The 7,643-nt window shown below is 41.1% G+C and overlaps 1 non-coding gene across 1 annotated transcript; it reads right to left on the reverse strand.

The window, feature by feature from the left end:
* Window positions 1–4,589: 4,589 nt before the first annotated feature.
* LOC130964310 (small nucleolar RNA R71) lies at window positions 4,590–4,697 on the reverse strand. The gene has a single exon (XR_009080410.1). It is a non-coding gene; the product is annotated as a small nucleolar RNA R71 (small nucleolar RNA).
* Window positions 4,698–7,643: the final 2,946 nt, after the last annotated feature.

Below are 7,643 nucleotides of genomic sequence, written 5' to 3' on the forward strand. Positions count from 1 at the left end.
AATAAAAATTTAGTACGTATAGTAGTATGAATGATTGATTATAACTAGGAGCCTGTGTAGAAAAAGGGGTAAACAAAAATCGCAACTCAAAAGCGCAACACTCCGATCGATAACGTAACGAGCAAAGATAAACCAACGCGAGATTATATATATACAAAGGAGTGTCAAAAACAGGAATATCAAGACTCAAGATCCGGCTGCGAAGATAACCGGTCCGAGCATAGCAATATATACATATGATAAAATAAGGAAAACCCCAAAGGAAACCCAAAGGGACACAAATACATAAAACCTATTCTCCAAAATCTCCCATAAGAGGAGTCATCACAGTTTGTATTATTTAATGGAGATAAAAGTATCTAAGCCAAAACATATAAACTAAACAGAGTCCCCAAGAACAAGGAATCTTCGCAAATCTAGAAGTCTCCAGCATGCCTCAGCGGGAAACCTCACGTCCTGCATCTGAAAACCACAAAATCCGCATGGGTGAGAACTAGAGGTCCCCAGCATGGTAACAGCTTCCACATATATAATACATAATAATAGAGGAAAGCCAAAGGCAATCCTAGAACTCCCTCCAAGAATATCAAAGCGTATAAACAAGCTAAATGATGAGCGGATGATTTGTATGCTTTTTGGCATTGTTTTTAGTATGTTTTTGATATGATCTAGTTAGTTTTTAGTATATTTTTATTAGTTTTTAGTTAAAATTCACTTTTCTGGACTTTACTATGAGTTTGTGTGTTTTTCTGTGATTTCAGGTATTTTCTGGCTGAAATTGAGGGACCTGAGCAAAAATCTGATCCAGAGACCAAAAAGGACTGCAGATGCTGTTGGATTCTGACCTCCCTGCACTCGAAGCGGATTTTCTGGAGCTACAGAAGCCCAATTGGCGCGCTCTCAACGGCGTTGGAAAGTAGACATCCTGGGCTTTCCAGCAATATATGATAGTCCATACTTTGCCCAAGATTTGATGGCCCAAACCGGCGTTCAAAGTCACCTCAAGAAATCCCAGCGTTAAACGCTGGAACTGGCACCCAAATGGGAGTTAAACGCCCAAACTGGCACCAAAGCTGGCGTTTAACTCCAAGAGAGTCTCTACACGAAATTTGCTTCATTGCTCAGCCCAAGCACACACCAAGTGGGCCCGGAAGAGGATTTTTATGTCATTTACTCATTTCAGTACACCTTAGGCTACTAGTTTTCTATAAGTAGGACCTTTTACTATTGTATTTATCATCTGGGGATTATTTTAGATCCTTTGATCATTGGGAGGCTGGCCTCACGGCCATGCCTAGACCTTATGCTTATGTATTTTCAACGGTGGAGTTTCTACACACCATAGATTAAGGTGTGGAGCTCTGCTGTACCTCGAGTATTAATGCAATTACTATAGTTCTTCTATTCAATTCCGCTTGTTCTTTTACCAAGATATCACTTGTTCTTCAACTTGATGAAGGTGATGATTGACACTCATCATCATTCTCACCTATGAACAAGGTGACTGACAACCACTCTTGTTCTACAAGCATTTGAGGCTTAGTGAATATCTCTTGGATTCCGGATTGCACGATGCATGGTTGATCGCCTGACAACCGAGTGCTCGCCTGACAAACGAGCCAGCCATTCTGTGAGATCAGAGTCTTCGTGGTATAGGCAAGAACTGATGGCAGCATTCAAGAGAATCCGGAAGGTCTAACCTTGTCTGTGGTATTCTGAGTAGGATTCAATGATTGAATGACTGTGACGTGCTTCAAACCTGTAACCTACTGGGCGTTAGTGACAGACGCAAAAGAGTTATTCTATTCCGGTAGGGGAGGGAACCAAACCGGTGATTGGCAGCACTGTGACAGAGTGTGTGCATTAGCTTTCACTGCGCGGATGGGAGGTAGTTGCTGACAACAGTGAAACCTTACACGAGCTTGCCATGGAAAGGAGTAAGAAAGGATTGGATGAAGGCATTAGGAAAGCAGAGAGACGGAAGGGAAGGCATCTTCATGCACTTGTCTGAAGCTCTTACACCAATGAATTACATAAGTATCTCTATCCTTATCTTTTATGTTATTTTCGTTCATCACCATATACATCTGAGTTTGCCTGACTAAGATTTACAAGATGACCATAGCTTGCTTCAATGCTAACAATCTCCGTGGGATCGACCCTTACTCACGTAAGGTTTATTACTTGGACGACCCAGTGCACTTGCTGGTTAGTTGTGCGAAGTTGTGTAATGCCATGGTATTGAGCCACCAAGTTCTTGGAGCCATTACCGGGGATTATTTGAGTTGTGAAAAAGTATTGTTCACAATTTCGCGCACCAAGTTTTTGGCGCCGTTGCCGGGGATTGTTCAAGTTTTGAGCAAGCTTTTGGTAACATCAGTGCCAAGATCCGGCAACAACATCAATTTTTGGTGTTATTGCCCGGGATTGTTTAGGCTGGACAACTGACGGTTCATCTTGTTGCTTAGATTAGGTATTATTTTTTTTTTTCGAAATTCTTGAAGATGAATTCTAGAGTTTCATGATGATTTGTTGAAATCTGGCTGGCTGAGAAGCCATGTCTAATCTCATTGGACCGAGGTTTCAACTTATCACCACAAGAACTTGTTGATTTCTTATCAGTCTTGCTTTTGGAGCAGTGATTTGCTAAGGCTGGCTGGCCTCTGGCCATGTCTAGTGTTTTGGACCGAAGCTTTCTTTGAAAGCTTGGCTGGCTGTGAAGCCATGTCTAATTCCTGGACCGGAGTCTTAGACTAGCATTGCACTGATTCCTGGAATTCTCATTAAGAATTTTGATACCTTTTCCCATTTAATTTTCGAAAAACACAAAAAAAAAAATTTACAAAATCATAAAAAGACAAAAAATATTTGATGTTTCTTGCTTAAGTTTAGTGTCTCATCCTAAGTTTGGTGTCAAATGCATGTTTTTGTTATAATTTTCGAATCCATGCATATATTTCTTTGTTTTGATCTTTGAATCCTATTGACTTGAAGTATTTTGTGTGTCTCATATAGTGTCAGTGGCACACAAACTGCTAAGTTTGGTGTCTTGCATGCATTGTTAATTGATTCTTGTTGCATTTTGATTATAAAAAAAAAAATCCAAAATATTTTAATTTGTGTCTTTTCAAGTCAATGATACAAGAATTGAAGATTCAGAACATACTGCAGAGGAATTACACAGAAAAAGCTGAGCATTCAAAAATGCCCAGTGAAGAAGACAGACTGGCGTTTAAACGCCAGCCAGGGCACCTGGTTGGGCGTTTAACGCCCAAAGAGGTAGCATTTTGGGCGTTAAACGCCAGAATGTATACCATTCTGGGCGTTTAACGCCAGGATGGTGCTAGGGGGAAGATTTTGTTTTCAAATCAATTTTTTTTTAGTTTTTCAAAATCAAATCTTTTTCAAATCAAATCTTTTCAATCAAATGTTTTCAAAATCAATTTCTTTCCTTTTTAAAAGATACTTACTAACAATTAATGATTTGATTGAACATCTCAAAATTGTTGCCTTTTCTGTTGAGGAAGGTTTTATGTTTGAATCATATCTTTTCTTGTTAGGCAAGTCATTAATTTTTAAAATCATATCTTTTCAAATTGTTTTCAAATCATATCTTTTAAAATTGTTTTCAAATCATATCTTCTCAATCACATCTTTTTAAAACCATAACTTTTCAATTAAATCTTTTTAACCACATCTTTTTCAAAATAGTTTTCAATCAAATCTTTTTAATTTCTAATTTCAAAATCTTTTTCAAAAATCACTTGATTTCTTTTTCACTTTTAATTTTCGAAAATTATCAATCAGATTTTCAAAATGTTTTCAAAATCTTTTAAATGAATTTTCGAAAATTCTCTTCCCTTCTTCCCACATCCTTCTATTTATGGAGTACCACTCCTTCTAAATGCACAATTCGAACCTTATCTAAATAAAGTTCGAATTCTTCTTCTCCTTCTTCTTTCTATTTCTCTTTTCCTCTGACATTTCAAGGAATCTCTATACTGTGACATAGAGGATTCCACATTTTCTTTTTCTCTTCTCTTTCATATGAGCAGGAGCAGAGACAAAGGCATTCTTGTTGAAGCTGACCCTGAACCTGAGAGAACCTTGAAGCGAAAGCTAAGAGAAGCCAAGGCACAACTCTCTTTAGAGGACCTGACCGAATTCTTCAAGGAAGAAGAACACATGGCAGCCGAAAACAACAACAATGCCAACAATGCAAGGAAAGTGCTGGGTGACTTCACTGCACCTACTCCTGATTTCTATGGGAGAAGCATCTCTATCCCTGCCATTGGAGCAAACAACTTTTAGCTTAAGCCTCAATTAGTTTCTCTAATGCAACAGAATTGCAAGTTCCATGGACTTCCAATGGAAGATCCTCATCAGTTTTTAGCTGAATTCTTGCAAATCTGTGACACAGTCAAGACTAATGGGGTTAACCCTGAGGTCTATAGACTGATGCTATTCCCTTTGCTGTGAGAGACAGAGCTAGAATATGGTTGGACTCCCAACCTAAAGAAAGCCTGGACTCTTGGGAAAAGCTAGTCAATGCCTTCTTGGCAAAGTTCTTTCCACCACAAAGATGGAGTAAGCTTAGAGTGGAAGTCCAAACCTTCAGACAGAAGGATGGAGAATCCCTCTATGAAGCTTGGGAAAGATACAAACAATTAATCAGAAGATGTCCTTCAGACATGCTTTCTGAATGGAGCATCATAGGTATTTTCTATGATGGTCTCTCTGAACTATCCAAGATGTCTTTGGATAGCTCTGCTGGAGGATCTCTTCATCTGAAGAAGACGCCTACTGAGGCTCAAGAACTGATTGAAATGGTTGCAAATAACCAATTCATGTACACTTCTGAAAGGAATCCTGTGAACAATGGGACTAGTCAGAAGAAAGGAGTTCTTGAAATTGACACTCTGAATGCCATATTGGCTCAGAACAAGATATTGACTCAACAAGTCAATTTGATTTCTCAAAGTCTGTCTGGAATGCAAAATGCACCAAGCAGTACTAAGGAAGCTTCATCTGAGGAAGAAGCCTATGATCCTGAGAACCCTTCCATGGAAGAGGTAAATTACCTGGGAGAACCCTATGGTAACACCTATAATTCTTCATGGAGAAATCACCCAAATCTCTCATGGAAGAATCAAGAGAGACCTCAACAAGGTTTCAATAATAATGGTGGAAGAAACAGGTTTAACAATGGTAAACCTTTTCCATCATCTTCTCAGCAACAGACAGAGAGTTCTAAGCAGAATACTTCTGACTTAGCAACAATGGCCTCTGATCTAATAAAGACCACTCAAAGTTTCATGAATGAAACAAGATCCTCCATTAGGAATTTGGAAGGACAAGTGGGTCAGCTGAGCAAGAAAATTACTGAACTTCCCCCAAGCACTCTCCCAAGTAACACTGAAGAAAATCCAAAAGGAGAGTGCAAAGCCATAAATATGGCCGAATTCTGGGAGGAAGAAGAGGCAGTGAACGCCACTGAGGAAGGCCTCACTGGACGTCCACTGGCCTCCAATGAGTTCCCCAATGAGGAACCTTGGGAATCTGAGGCTCAAACTGAGACCATAGAGATTCCCTTGGACTTACTACTACTGCCTTTCATGAGCTCTGATGAGTATTCTTCCTCTGAAGAGGAGGAGTATGTCACTGAGGAGCAAGTTGCTAAATACCTTGGAGCAATCATGAAGCTGAATGACAAGTTATTTGGAAATGAGACTTGGGAGGATGAACCCCCTTTGCTCACCAAAGAACTGGATAACTTGTCTAGGCAGCAATTGCCTCAAAAGAGGCAGGATCCTGGGAAGTTTTCTATACCTTGTACCATAGGCACCATGACCTTCAAGAAGGCCTTGTGTGACTTGGGGTCAAGTATAAACCTCATGCCCCTCTCTGTAATGGAGAAATTAGGGATCTTTGAGGTGCAAGCTGCAAAAATCTCACTAGAGATGGCAGACAACTCAAGAAAACAAGCCTATGGACTTGTAGAGGATGTTCTGGTTAAGGTTGAAGACCATTACATTCCTACTGATTTCATAGTCCTAGAGACTGGGAAGTGCATGGATGAATCAATCATCCTTGGCAGACCCTTCCTAGCCACAGCAAAGGCTGTGATTGATGTTGATAGAGGAGAGTTGATCATTCAGTGAATGAAGAATCCTTGTGTTTAAGGCCCAAGGATATCCCTCTGTCATCATGGAGAAGAAGCATGAAGAGCTTCTCTCAAAACAGAGCCAAACAGAGCCCCCACAGTCAGACTCTAAGTTTGGTGTTGGGAGGCCACAATCAAACTCTAAGTTTGGTGTTGGGAAGTTCCAACACGATTCTGAGCATCTCTGAGGCTCCATGAGAGTCCTCTGTCAAGCTAATGACAGTAAAGAAGCGCTTGTTGGGAGGCAACCCAATGTTTTATAATTAATTATTTTCTTTTGTTTTTTATCTTTTTTGTAGGTTGATGATCATAAGAAGTCACAAAACAATGAAAAAGCAAAACAAAATGAAAAACAGGAAGAAAAACAGCACACCCTGGAGGAAGATGCTGCTGGCGTTCAAACGCCAGTCAGCCTAGCAGTTGGGCGTTTAACGCCCAGTCTGGCACCCTTCTGGGCGTTTAACGCCAGAAAGGGGCACCAGACTGGCGTTAAACGCCAGTAAAGGGCAAAACCTGGCGTTAAACGCCAGGAATGGGCACCAGCCCGGCGTTTAACGCCAGAAAAGGCTCAAAACGTGGATTTTGATGCCATTTGGTGCAAGGATGCCTTTTCCTTGACACTACAGGATCTGTGGACCCCACAGGACCCTACCATCACTCTCTCTTCTTCCCCCATTCACCAATCACCTCAACATCTCTTCCCCAAAAAACCCCTCACCTATCAAATCCCATCTTTCTCTTCACCACTCACATCCATCCTTCATAAAACCCCACCAACCTCACCCTTCAAATTCAAACCACTTTCCCTCCCAACCCACCCTCAAATGGCCGAACCCTCATCCCCCTCTTTCCTATATAAACCCCTCTTTACCCCTTCATTTTCCCACTACCTAAACACCACTTCTCCCCCTCCTTGGCCGAATACACCACCATCTCCCTCTCCTCATTTCTTCTTCTTCTACTCTCTTCTTTCTTCTTTTGCTCGAGGACGAGCAAACATTTTAAGTTTGGTGTGGTGAAAGCGTTGCTTTTTCGTTTTTCCATAATCATTTATGGCATCCAAGGCCGGAGAAACCTCTAGAAAGAGGAAAGGGAAGGCAAAGGCTTCCACCTCCGAGTCATGGGAGATGGATAGATTCCTCTCAAGGGTGCATCAAGACCACTTCTATGAAGTTGTGGCCTTGAAGAAGGTGATCCCCGAAGTCCCCTTTTCACTCAAAAAGGGTGAATATCCGGAGATCCGCCATGAGATCCGAAGAAGAGGTTGGGAAGTACTTACCAACCCCATTCAACAAGTCGGAATCTTGATGGTTCAAGAGTTCTATGCCAATGCATGGATCACCAAGAACCATGACCAAAGTGTGAACCCGGATCCAAAGAATTATCTTACTATGGTTCGGGGGAAATACTTGGATTTTAGTCCGGAAAGTGTGAGGGTGGCGTTCAACTTGCCTATGATGCAAGGAGATGAGCATCCTAC

The sequence above is a fragment of the Arachis stenosperma genome, chromosome 2, assembly GCF_014773155.1.
Source record: "Arachis stenosperma cultivar V10309 chromosome 2, arast.V10309.gnm1.PFL2, whole genome shotgun sequence".
Lineage (NCBI taxonomy): Eukaryota > Viridiplantae > Streptophyta > Magnoliopsida > Fabales > Fabaceae > Arachis > Arachis stenosperma.